Below are 14291 nucleotides of genomic sequence, written 5' to 3'. Positions count from 1 at the left end.
TGGCGCTACACTTGGATTAAGCTGTTTTTAGTTTAGCAAATGAGCAAAGCATCATATTCTAGCCTTAATTATGCACCAGATGATCAGCTTGAGTGAATATCTGTCATGGATTCATATATGCTGTGTGGAAATGATTCAAATTAAAACTGTTAGCCTTGCTATCATAGGGGTGTGTGTGTGCGTGCGTGTGTGTCAAAAAGTGGTCATTAGAGCAATATCTGTTGGGGGAAGACCTGCTTACTTTCCCGTTGTTTTATTTCAGGAGGGCATTTCATGGGCATAGGGTAGGGGTCTATGTTGGAATGTACTCACACAGCTTAGTGTAAAGTTTCAGGTCCCTAATGAAAAAAAAAAATAACTAGGTACTCTGACAGTGAAAGGGTAACAAAAAGTTAAAGAAACAATTTTATAATTCTGGTCTCTTGAGCTAACGGAAGTAAGCCTACTTCGCAGATACTGAGGGACAGAAATTTCTCCACCGTTTGCCTAATTTTCAAGTGAGACATTCCCAATTATGACAAACCTTTTTAGCACAATATGGTTTTCAGTTGTTCAGCAAGTGTTTATTGAGCACCTATGTTCTAGACCCTGGAGAAGCCAGTGCACGAGAGAGAAAAGTCCTGCCGGTCCAGTAGAGCTTCCACTGAACGCAACACGGCATTGCTGGCTGTTCCGCTCTCCCGCTCAATCATGTTAGCCCTCCCGTGTCCTGGGCACACACCTCTATCGATGAGATAGTTAGCTGCATTGGCAACCGTATCAACCTTCTGGTTGCTATTAATCTTATGCTCAACTGAAACTTCTGGTTGTTAAAGTTAGAAGATTATGGATAGACAAGGCAGGCTAATGTAGTCTGGTAACTGGATTCTCCCTAAAGAGCAGTGACCGTGTTGAGGGGCTGACCGTGCTGGAAGAGAATACGGTCTACTCTGAATTGAGTGCTTCCGAAGTGTCTTGGTCCGGGACCATTTGGTTCCAAGTGACAGAACCCACTCAATACAGTTTAGGAAACTAAAGGGGAATTTCTTAGAAGGAAGAAGCTATGTTTCACAGAGCAAAATGACAGTGACAAAGAAATCTTAAGGTATTAAATGTAGACTCTAGGAAGTCAAGAGGGAATGAGATCTGGTTTATGCTGTGTGTGTATTCACCCAGCTTTATTCCTTCCGTTCATGTACATTCTCCGCTTTATCAAATAACTAATCCACCTTCAGCTTTACCTGGTCTTCTCAAAAGTCTTTACTAAGGTATAATCAGTAGACAAGACATTATACCTCCTCATGAATTTGGACATATGCTTATATGCTTATGATGCCATAACAACAATCAAGGTACAAAATATATTCATCACCTCCAAAAATTCGGTGTTCTTTTGTGGGTTGTTTCCTGTTTTGGTGTGTGGTAAGAACACTTAACATGAGATTATTACCCTATTAATATGTTTTGACGTGCACAGCACCATATTGTTGGCTGTAGGTACTATGATATACAGCAGATTTCTAGAACGTACTCATCTTGCATAGCTGAAGCTTTATACCCATTAAGCAGCAACAGCCCCTGGCAACTGCCACTCCGTTTCCTGCCCCCATGAGTGTGACTGTTTTAGACACCCCATAAAAGTGCAATCATGCAGCGTTTACCTCGCCAAATACTGAACAGACATTACATAGTCACTTCAATCTCAGCAGATGGATGGGCAGAGTTTACACCCAGGTATTTATCTCTTGTCCAATCTTGGATGAACACAGTGACACGGTCTGCACTCTCCTGCATCAACCATACCTGGAAAAGTCCCAGCCTCAGGTAAACCTCACCATCTGACTTCTCCTTAGCTATAGTCAGTAGCTGAATTCTATTGCTCAAGAGCACACGGCCATGCCCAATATTTTCAATGAAGTACGTTATCAAAAAAGTCAAGACACTCGCAGGTGACTAACAACCTTTGGATCTTTGTCTGTGAGGCTTCCCTTCCTGAAATTCCAAGATTTCCTATCTTCTCTCTGCATGACCAATCTGCTTCCCTTCTTTGCCCTCACTTGGGAATGACAGTCTGTGCTCATAGTTTGTTGAGGAAACAGACTTCATCATGTGTGTAAATTTAAGCCAAATCTTTCATAAAATATATTTAAAGATACAGATATATATAGTGTCTTATATAGTTTCTGACACACAGTAGGTATCGAAACATGTTAGCCTTGGTTCCTTCTCTCTGTTCCACATTATTTAGAAAACAGTTCCAGCTGTGGGAGCATCAGCAAAGCAAGGAAGAAAATATTTTGCTGGAGACAAGGCCATGGTCATGATCCTTTAACTAGAATTCGGTCTTGACCTCTTCAGTGACCTGAGCCCTGCTTTCTTCTCAAGACTAACCTGAGCTTTCGCTGATTGTCAGGCTTAATTATGGGTGTGCCATCTACCCTTTTTCTCTGAGTACCAATCCTTTACGGGTAACTTCAGACAGAGGCGGATTGAGGGTGGTTGAGGCCCGGGCACAAAAGAAAATATTGGGCCCCTTAAGAAAGAGAGAGAGAGACAGGGAAAATAAAAAATATTTATATGCACAGAGAACTATTTTTAAAATCGTAAATGAAACAAGAACATATCCACCAGCTCATTTACATCCCCGTGTATTTGTGTGTATCTAAGTCTGCACCGCAGGAGAACCTTTGTCCGTACAAAGCAGCAAATACGATTCTATTGCTCCCATGAGCAGGCCCTGTGCAGCGTAGTCTGTGTATAGCATGCAGCGTAGTCATGACATGATGAAAATAAGCGAATATAAACACACTATCAGGTTTCACTGATGATTGTAAACTTGTACGTAATTAAAATTGCACATATGGAACCAAACTTGGTGTCATTAGAAAAAATGTGAAGTTGGGGTTTTGCGGGGCCCTTCAGAAGTCGGGGCCCAGGGCATGCACCCAGTGCGCCCGCTGTTAAATCTGTCTCTGCCCACTGGCAGCATAGTCATTAGCTGGCTACAGAAATATTTCGTTCCCCACACAACCTCCACAAGTACAAAATGACTGTTTTTTCGAGCCCACTGGCTGATGCGCAGCCTGCAACTCACTGACCGTCTGTGTCCCTCTCAACACTGTCCCCCACGCCAGGCCCCCAGCGCAGCCACGGACTCCTGGGCTCAGGGGTCTCAGCTCAGAGAACCTCCAACGTCTGACTAAAGTAAGGAGATGCCCCTTCCCTGACCAAGTGCTTTCCTTAGAGTGATCCTACGCAAATGGTTGCCGATCGAATATTGTATTTTCTGTGTGAGGTACTGGGCTGCTCAGTGCCTCAGTCACCCCGTCCCTTCCTTCCTTCCCGGTTGGCGAGACGGTCTGAGTAAGGGCTCTTCGAATTGCAAGGGGCAGAAGCCCAACTAGAACAAATGTAAAACAAACGAGAATTGATTGACTTAACACCAAACTCCAAATCTATCGATTATAACCGATGTCAACCCCAATAAAATTCACTTACAATAAATAAATAAATAAAAACAAATACACATTTCTCTTTCGGCCCGAACAGAGACCTGTTTTTCCCTCAACTCTGTTAGACCTTCTCCAAAATCAAAATAAACAGTTTATGAAGAAGACAGTTCTGGGCCCGTATCCGAGGAAACCCCTGGAAGCCTCCGTGTTCAGACTTCGCAGTGCTTCGATGAGCTCAGTCCTGCGCTTGCTCTCTTGCCTGCACGTCTCAAACAACAGTGTCCATCACAGTGGCAGGCAAGTCCTCGGACCCGGGGGGCCTTTTTTTCTGACATCCTTCCCCCCATACATCACAGAGCGATAGTGAGAAGTTCAGATCCCAGCTCCTGCTGGGAGCAAAGCTTTCAGCACCGAGCCTAGACGGTTTTCTGTAGAACCTACAAGCCCCCCAAAGAATATCGTTTTGTCATTACAGTAGATGATTTTAAAGTAGCAGGTTTAAAAAATGGCCCTGTATCGCCTCCCATGATCTTGCTGTCCGGCAAGGAGCCTGGATGGAAAGGAGAGGGCAGGGCAGAGGGCTGAGTGCTTAGGAGCAGATCGGCGGCTTCACGCCAGAGGAGTTCAGTGGCAGACGCTTACAGAGGGTCAGTGACACAGGTGCCACTACTCCCAGAACATCTAACGGTCACAGACACTTGAACTGTTCTGTACTTCAAAGAAGAAACTGTGCATGCGCAGTGTCTTGCAGAAACCTGCCTCTTCCTAAAAAGCATAAAGACGAGGCTCTATATGCGTGAGCAAACCCGTGTGTGTGTATGCACATGCACCTCTTCATCACTGTAACGTTAGCTACGTGGGGATGCCTCCACTCTTGCAGGTTCTGACCTTTCAGGGCAGGGCTATATAATGTTTATAATAAGGTGTGTCATGCACAACGTGTTATCTGGGGCTTGGCCCCTGGTGCACCAGGCTTCCAGGTAAACTCGCCGTTCCAAGGTATAGTGTTAAGAGTAGGCTTATGCTCCCATTTCTGTATTGTCTCCTGGAGAACTGCGCTGGGCCCAGAGTGTAGTGGAGGGACATGGCCCTCCTGCTCTTTTACCTTTCACAGGAGGGACATGAGAAAGCAGCCTCTTCAATGATCAGATTCATGGGCATCTGGAAACCCGTCTAGATGGCCTTCAGCTGTTCACAGACCACATCTGAAAATATCAGCCGAACACCTGGAGGTCTTGGGTCCTGAGGAATTTATAGCTGATGGAGGCCTGGATTCTTCGGGAAAATTTAAGATTGCTTACATGGCTCCTTCCACTGGGGAGCTGCGAGGGACGGAGGTATCAGAACCACCTAGTTCATACTCCAGCATGACTTAGAAAATTCTGTTCATTGCACCTGGAATGTTTGATGAGAGCCGAGAGCTGGGATATGCTTTTTGCAAAGTTTATCTCATTTCATCCACATGACCACCCTATACAGCAGAAAGTATTTCACTTCTCCTTTTCCAGTTATGGACACTAAGATATGACAAGATTATATAACTCCTTTCTGGTTACCTGGTAAGTGGTAGAGCCAGATTTTTAGCCAGATTTTCTAAGCACTGTAGGTATGCAGATACGGTCAATGGACACGAGCTCATTCATAAAACATTGACCAAATTCATTGATTTTTACAATGAAAATGTATGATTGTTAGCCTTATAAAAGTGTTGCAAAAAGCAAGAGACAGGTTGCATTGATGTGAGTGTAAGGAGCATCACTGGCTATGACATCGAGATTTATCCCCACTGAAATGAGGAACTGGTAACACCAGACAAACACATATTAAGCTCCTCCTTTGTTTTCAATGAACAAGTGCCAGGAGGCAGCCTAGGAAAGGCAGAGTGACTGAGTAAGGCTAGGGATGGTTCCAGGTAAAGTTATTAACTGATGGCTTGTCATTAATTTCAAGTTCTCCCTAACAACGTCGGCATTCTCAGCACACGTGACTAAAGGGCAGCCCCTGGACCTCTCACTAAGAGTCTTGACTGAACTGTAGCATGGCTTCTATTGCCCAAGCCCCTCTCCCTGGAATGACACCAGACCCCTCAAAACTCTTTTTTTCATTAGTATATTTTATTGATTATGTTGTTATAGTAGTTGTAATTTTTTTCCCCTTTGCTCCCCTCAGCCCAGCAACCCCCTTCCCTCCAGCAATCCCACCCTCCTTAGGTCATGTCCATGGGTTGTGCATAAAAGTTCTTTGGCTTCACCATTTCCTATATTATTCTTAACGTCCCCCTGTCTATTCTGTGCTGATTATGCTTCTTAGTCCCTGCACCGTTTCCCCATTTCTCCCCATCCCCCAACCCAGCTGATAACCCTTTAAATGATCCCCATACCTATGATTCTGTTCCTATTCTGGTTTGCTTAGTTGGGTTTTGTTTTTATTTTTTAGATTCAGTTGTTGATAGTTGTGAGTTTGTTATCATTTTAGTGTTCATAGTTTTGATCCTCTTTTTCTTAAGTAAGTCCCTTTAACATTTTAATACAATAGTGGCTTGGTGATGATGAACTCCTTTAGCTTTACCTTGTCTGGGAAGCACTTCATTTGCCCTTCCATTCCAAATGATAGCTTTGCTGGATAGAGTAATCTTAGTTGTTGGTTGCTTTTCGTCACAGTGAATACTGCTTGCCAGTCCCTTCCTGCCTGCAAATTGTCTTCTGAGAAATCAGCTGATAGTCCTATAGGCACCTCCCTATAGGCAACTTCCCGCCTCTCTCTTGCTGCACCAAGGACTCTGTCTTTATCTTTCACCTTTGGCATCCCAGTCATGATGTGTCCTGGTGTGGTCCCCTCTGGGTCCAGCTTGCCTGGGAACCTCCATGCTCCCTGGACCTGTATGTCCATCTCCTTCACAAAATTTGGGAAGTTTTCCTCATTTTTTCAATTCTTGCTTCCTCATTCTGCACTGGTTGACATTTTTTCTTCCTTATGTTCCAAATCATTGATTTGAAACCTGGTTTCCTTCCCTTCACCATTGGTTTTGTGTGGATTTTCCTTTGTCTCACTTAGCATAGCCTTCACTTCTTCTCTTATGCGTTTGCCATACTTAGGCATATCTGTCAAGCCTGTGAGCATCTTTACCACCAGGGTTTTGAATTCTGTGTCTGTTAGGTTCTCTCTCTTCTCTTCTGTTAGGTTGGCTATCTCCTCATCGCTTAGTTCTCCCACTGGAACCTTGATCTCTTTCTCCTTTTGGGCCATACTTCTCTGTCTCCTCATCATGACAGGCTTCTGTGTTTGCTTGCCTCTGTGTCTTAGGTAGAGATGTCGCTCCTGTTATGTTGTAAGAGGCAGAGCCTTAGGGATTCGTCAGTAGAGGGCGACCTGTTTCACCACGTTGTGGCGCTGTATGGGTGGGAGGGGTCTGAGAGGGAACAATGCCACCTGCTCAGCACTCGCCCTTTTCCAGGCACCTCTCCCACTTCCACACTGGACTGGCATCCCTCTAGCTGCTGCCCTGGCTGTCATTCCCAGAGTGGGTGGGTCTGTGGACATTCTAGAACTATAGGGGCCCTTTAAAGAAGTGGACTCAGCTGAGAGACCGGCAGTTCCTGCCTCCACCCCAACCCCCATTGGTTTGCACAGTCAGAAGCAATGAGGCTTGATTTTCCCCGGTGCAGGGACCGTGAGCTGTGAGGGCTGGTGAGGAGCTGGGAACGCTCCCCAGGTGTCCCTCCTGACTTTAAAATGTGTGACTGTGTTTTCCACTGGCGTGTTGCTGCCACCGCTGCTGCCACCACACGGCATCCTCTCCACCCCAACTCCACCCCTCCTACATGTCTGGATGAGTATTTCTTCTTTATATCTTTGTTTGCTGGACTTCCATGCAGTTTGATTTTCTGGAACTTCTGGTTGTTTCTAGTTTTGAGGTAGTTGTATTCCTTCTTAGTTGTAGAGAGAGATGCAGTGTGTCTGTCTATGCCTCCATCTTGGCCGGAAGTCCTCAAAACTCTTGCCCGAAAAAATGCAGCATTGCTAAAAGAATTTGCTCTTTGTTCCAGCCAAAATCTGACTATAGCCCCCACCCCATCTCCAACCTCACTTTCCTTGGGGTGGTTACTTTACTTTTAAAAAATCAGTCAGAAATCCCTTCTGGCTCCTTTGAGATGTAGAGCTTGGCTATCCAGAAATATCTCCTCTTCGACCAGGGAGCCACCCCTTTGAAATGCAAACATCCAGAGATAGCTCTCCTGTCTCCCAGTTCCCAGAAGAAGGTAGGAGACCAACTCCTTCCTGTCCTAAGGTGATAAAAACTTGGTTTCTCTACCAGGTAAGTGCAAATCAATATGTCCTAATTACACTGAGCACTGCCCCACCCCCCCCTTAGTGCCTTCCTCTCATACACCCTAGCATTTAAGATGCCTCTCACATTTTTTCTCCTGCGGAGTTGAGTGCACTTCCCACCGAGTCTCTCTCCCGTTCCTGGAGTCATCTGAATAAAATCCGTCTTACTGGCTTTCACAGGCATCCAGTTTTGCTTCTCTGATATTCAGGCTGTGATGCCCAATAGCAACTCGTAAGCCCCAGAAATGTCCTTATACCTAAGGACTAAAATGTCCTTAAAATTTATTGACATGTCCTAGAGCTTTACTAGCACTGTACATACTTCTCAAAAATTTAGGTCTATACAAATTATTTAAGGATCTTGTTAAAATGTGATAATTGCCAGAATGCGTAGGGATAGGCTCAGAATTCTGCACTTCTTAAATCCTTGCAGGTGACACGGATGCTGCAGGTACATTTACCTGCTCTCAGAAGTGTGGCACAGGACACTATGTGATAGGGATTGAGAGACTTTTTGGTCATTCTTTAACGATCAACTTATTGAAGAGCTCTCTGCTCATGCCACTTAAGTTAGCAGATGCTTTCCAATCCTTACTCTTGACACTCCCTTTTCCTCTCCATTAGTTTCCTCCGAATATTTTTTTCACACTCTGCACCACCTTATTATTTATTTATTTATTACTTCTTTCTAGAAGGACAGAAGCTTTATGAAGGCATGTGCCCCTTCTTGTTCACAGCCACATCTACAGCATCTAGAACATTTCTTTCCACACCATAGCTGCTCAAGGAATGAATTTAATGAATGGGTCATCTAAACTCTATGTAGAATGAGGGCCTTAGTGGGCTTGAACCTCTAAGATAACATATATAACAAAAATAATGGACTCAAATGGAACCCAACAGAGTGAATAAATAGCATAAATTCCAAGCCACCTGTGGGAAATATCATGGATGAAAGGACCAATAGACGTTCTTTCGATGTCACCACCCAGATGACTCTTCTGGCTGCTCGAAGAGTCAGCTACTACCGCTCATTGTGCAAGGCTAACTGATTAACTAATGACTGAAAAATAAGGCTCATCTTCCTTCTACTCTTAGGTCACTTTTTAAAACTTATGTGTTGGAGAGGGGAAGGGATGGGGAAAGAGAAGGAGAGAAACACGATGTGAGAGAGAAACATCCATCAGTTGCCTGCCATTTGGACTCTGACCGGGGACTGAACTGGCAGCCTTTCACATTGCAGAGATAATGACCAACCAACTGAGCCACATAGGTCAGGGCTCCTGGGTCATTTTTAATGATCACAATCTGCATTTAAAATGTAATAAAGCACGTGATGGGAAACCTAAAGGAAGTGGAGTCCAATGAGCAATTTTTGAATTAATTTGATAACTTTTCCTTGCTGCTGCCCTTTCTTATGCATTTTTATTATTCCTAACTCCACTGACTTACTTTCTATTATAAAAATTACTATAATATAAACATTAGGGTGTCTGTTCAGCAGTAGGACTGTGACAGAGAGTGCGGCACAAGTCTCTGTCCCCATCAGCATTTAGGACAACAGTTCTTAACCCTTTCAATGCCCTCTTTTGATACCTAATATTTTATACTAAGCCCATTACTCTCCTGAAATGATAGTCATCAATAGGATAACATTAAAGAAAGAATACCTATAATGTCATGCGTGATATGAATGAGACCTAAGAGAAAGGTATTTATAGTAAAACAGTAAAAATTAATGTATAAATACTAGGACGCAATGATATCATATTTTTAAAAAATTCTCATTTCCCCCATACAAACCCACAATCTGGAGGGACTGGTACTTGCTGGAGAAAACTCTTCACATAAAGAATTCTGCTACTGCCAGGCTGAGAACATATATATGTTTGATGGTGTGAGTGCACATGGCAGTAGTTGAGCTCTGAGGTTTAGGATCTGGAAAACACGCACGGGGATGTCCCCTGTTGATTGAGCTCTGGGAGCTGCGGAAGCTCCCTGGGTACCTGCCCTGAGCGCCTGCAGATTCCCCTCCTGCAGCGCCATTCTTTGTCTGTGAGGAGGTTTGCTTCTCTCCCCTTTCAAAAGCTGCCTTTGGCTGTTTCTCATTTCTGAATAGGCCATATTTTCTGGTCTTTTCAGCACCTTAATTCAACCCACAGCCTTCCCTCTCCAAAATAGTCACATTCTTTTTGAAGTGAAGCACCCAGGACTTATATTGGTGCTATTGTTAGTATCTCATAGGTCAGAAAAGAAAGATTAGCTCTAAAAATGTTGGCATAAAAATGTCTCGATGTTTTTCAAACACTTTCTCCTTCCTCCCAACATATCCTATATTTCTAATATGTTTCAACTGAATTTTTTATAACCTACAGCTTCTCCCTTTTCCTTCCCATGGCCATTGACATTGGAAATTAACTAATTCCACCTCATCTTTTACTTTGTTATTCACGAAGACTTTGTGGCTCTGTTTGGAATGCATATCTTTGCTTCCGGCATGCATTCTTAGCTCTACTATAAACAAAAGCACGGGGTCATCTGACAGGATTGGTCATAGCAAACAAGGAGATTATTAAGAACGTTGTTGAAAAGGTCCATGAGAAGCATCTTTAAAGAGAGTGAGGAATCTGTGAAAATATACCAGGAGGAAAGTACAGAGCATGGCACTAAGTAATGACAGCAATCAGTCCCTCTATAATAAACTGAATTCTAGGTCACATTTTCTAAAAGTAAACCTTCATAAACTCTTCCATGTCAGAGTCCCTTTGTTCTTTAGAACTAGCATGGTGACACTTTTCACTGTCAAAAGGCATATGCAAAGCCCTTTCAGATATGTGCTTGTTCTCCTCCGATGTCACTGTCCCTCTTTACATGCGCTGTTCTTGAACTGTTTTCCAATGCATGCCATCAGCAGAGATTGCTTCCTTGTGAATCCCGGGGCCGGTAGCCCCTGTGGATGCTGAAACAGCTCCTGCGGAGGTAGGGCCATAGAAGTCTTGAATTGTGTTTATGAATAAAGATGAGATTAGGAGCATTTAAGAACTGAGATGTGAAGTGGCTTTGTTTTGGCGGGTGGCTAATCGCCCTAATTTTTCTGTCTCTCAGATATAAAATAAATGAATAAAGCCACTTTTCAAAATATCCAAATTAGCGGCTACTTTCTAAAACAGAAACTTGTCAAATACTTCATAATTTGGGAGGATATAACACCATTAGAAATGTCACAACTTTTCTTGCAAGAAACCTTGCCGGTATTTTGCCATCGAAGAAGCATTTGCTTTGAGAGATATGTCGTGCTGAGGTAAGGGCAAGAATTACTTTAGACTGGCTATCAATTGCATTTCTTCACAGAAATACGGAAGGTTATGTAAAGTAAATAATCACGCATCTGAAAAGAACTATGCAAAAGAAGCCCAAATCAATTCATTTGATTCTTCTTCTATGAGTTACATATAAAGCTGTAAAGTTATTAGATCTTTTTAGGTAAATAGCACAGATATTTAGAATGTTAAGAGTTTGGGTTGGGAAGTTGTACATATCTAAAGGCTCTCAGAATGTGTCTAGAAGACCTTTGGAGACAATCATGAGCCACACATAAAAATATCCACATTTTGTTTGATTGCAAATGGTGATGACGGACTAGATTACTTATTGTATTAAGAAAGCAGGGCTTCCAAAGAGTTTTGGTTAACTCCCAAATGGGATTTGCTGTTATGAAGCAGAGACAAACCATGGTTGAGAATATTCAGTTCAGCTCGCTACAGGTCACAGAGGTTGTTCTGAATTGGGTGGTCAAGCAGATTTTGGTTCTTGCAAGTGTCTTTGGAATGTGTGTTTAGCATCATAAGGTAATTGCTGTGAGAAAAATGATCACTTGAATCTGTTCCATGTTTGTTTACAAGCCAATAGAGTTAATATATATTCGATTCTTGGAATGAAGAGGTAAGGAGACTGTATGCTGTGTAGTGTATGCAAGCCTTTTACCTGTTAAATACTATTTAATATTTCTCACATGGAATACTTCATTATGTCAGATACCAGAATATCCTATGTTGAGCAACTTGGAACTGGGACTTTTTAATAGAACCGAGAGTAGTCAAAACTGAAAAGCAATTAAGCATTACAAAATCACTAAGATTCTCTTCTAAACAATGAAAATAAAATTTTCTTTTTCTGGCAACAGTTGTGAATATGCCACTAATTATTTTCTAACTAGAGAACCTCATGTTTTTCAAACCCTTAAGTTCTGAACAAAACGATGAAGAACAAAATGACGAATACGAACGAAGATGTCGACTCTACCTCAGGCGCTTAGGTCTGACTCAAAACCCACTTGTGCAGGGAGGGTCTAGCCTCATGCGAAAAGCTTCTACAAGGCCCAAGGCTATCGTAAAATAAGTCTGTATATGGAAACTAAAGGACAGTGCTTTCTCATCCCCACATTCAACAGTAACACAGAAATGTCTGAAATTGGACAACCATATGCTAAGGAATTACAGAGAAAAGAATAAAAAGCCCCTCAACTTGTACTATATGTAAGTAAAGCACAGGCCTAGTTGGGAAACCATGTTCTATTTAAATTCCTTTCTTTCTACAGTTACAGAATATCTACAGTTAATTTCGTGATTATCAAGTATGATCCCTCTTGGAAACCTTATGATGTAAAGATAGAAAGAGTCAAATCTGTACTGATTATATTGATAAAATAAAATATTCATGATTTTAGTTTATTTGTGTTGAATTTATTAATAACCTTTATATATTTATATATGTATGGCTTTGAGCAAAGACAAAAGAAATACTCTAACTCGTCCCTGATCATACAGTTGTTGTAAGAATCAGCTAGTCTACTATTTTCCCAGCAGCAGAACGACCAATCTTTTCAACAATACATTTCTTTCTGTACAGATTAAAACTCCATACCCATGGGCTTAACTATGTACAGAGAAGAGAGGTCATTTTTCAACTAGCAATTGACTTTTATATTACAGGAATGTGAGTCAATTTTCTCTTAACCTAAGTATATATATTCATACATATATATGTATATAATTTCCCCTGTACCACTTTGTTAGTTTAACATATAAACCTTAGCTTTTTGACCATTCTGTTACAAAGGGGAGTACAAATTTTCGGTTGCACGGAAAGATCATGCAATTCAATTCTGCTTATGTTTCCCAATAGTCCTTGAAATAAAAACCCCCAAATGTATATATTATATAAAAATATTTCACTACCAGACCCATTAGTCCTATCAAATGTAAACCTTTAATAATTTAAAGAATCAATACATGATCTTAATAAATTGAAGTTAAAGCTCAATCTCTTAATAAAATAAAGGATTTGTACAGATATGTAAATGGTCTTGCAGTTTCCCCACAGGTTCTAGGTAGACTGAACAACCTCCATCTTACACCGTCCCTGACACGCCATCCCGTGTTCCCATTGTGAACACATTACATGGACTAGCTCTGCCGATCCACACAAGCTGGGATCTCTTAGAAATGAAACATAACAGCTCATTTTGGTATTATAGGTAATTGTTTTTTCCATAAAAGGCATAACAGGCAGCATGGATCCATTTTAGTGTTCGCTCTTGCTTTTGGGTTCTGTCCTCAAGTCTATCTGGAGGCCGTCCCCACTTACGGTGCGATCTTGAAGCTCTTCTTATGTGTATCACCAAAGTCAGAAAGGCAGAAGACATCCGCTTTAGGTCCTTCTCTTAACTTGGGATATTTACAGAAGTTGGCTTTGAAGAATCTTCCAGTTGTGTTCCAGTCACCCACCACATTCGTGGGATGCATTAGGCACAAATCATTACTAAGGGACTCCTTTCAGAAGAAGAAGATGCTCCCAGATTATGGAAGGAGTTAAGGAAACAGACAAACAAACAATGCTCACATTCAGTTTGACCCTGCTTTCAGTCAGCCCCTCTGCACTTTTCTCAGCACATTTAAAACAACGTACCTCCTATCTAAGGGCTAGGTCATCACCATGTGTCTCAAGGTTTCCTGACCTTGTAGTTACAATATACATAGAGCAAAGTGTGCATTCCCAAAGAGACACGAGGCTCTGTGTGTTTATTTCTTTAAATGAACACCACAGCAAACTGCCAACTACAGTGAAGACAGAACACACCGGCAACTCCAAATCAAGCTGTGGTTTACAAATTGTTATTTAAATAATAATAATAACAATAATCGTAATACTATTAAATGAAAGAGAAAAACCTCACTTCTAGACTTGAGCCAGAGATCCAAGTCAGCCTTATAGGGATTTAAGATAGGCAATTAATGAAATTGTTATACTTTTCTAGAAACGAGAAATGCTATAAGCCTTCCCCTACAATGACTGCTTTAAACCTTTTTTTTTTTTTTTTTTCCAAAAAGCATGCAGGGACTATTTTCAGTTGCTGGATTATGGCAAGAAGGAAGAAAAGTAATGATTTTTGGTGTAATACAAGCAATTTGTAGAGTCGAGCATACAATTTTGCATAAAACATTGCAGGTTAAAATAACATTGTAGGTGTCA

This window comes from Furipterus horrens, unplaced genomic scaffold, assembly GCF_987537825.1.
Source record: "Furipterus horrens unplaced genomic scaffold, mFurHor1.1.pri manual_scaffold_5, whole genome shotgun sequence".
Taxonomy (NCBI): Eukaryota; Metazoa; Chordata; class Mammalia; order Chiroptera; family Furipteridae; genus Furipterus; species Furipterus horrens.
This window is presented reverse-complemented; position numbering follows the sequence as displayed.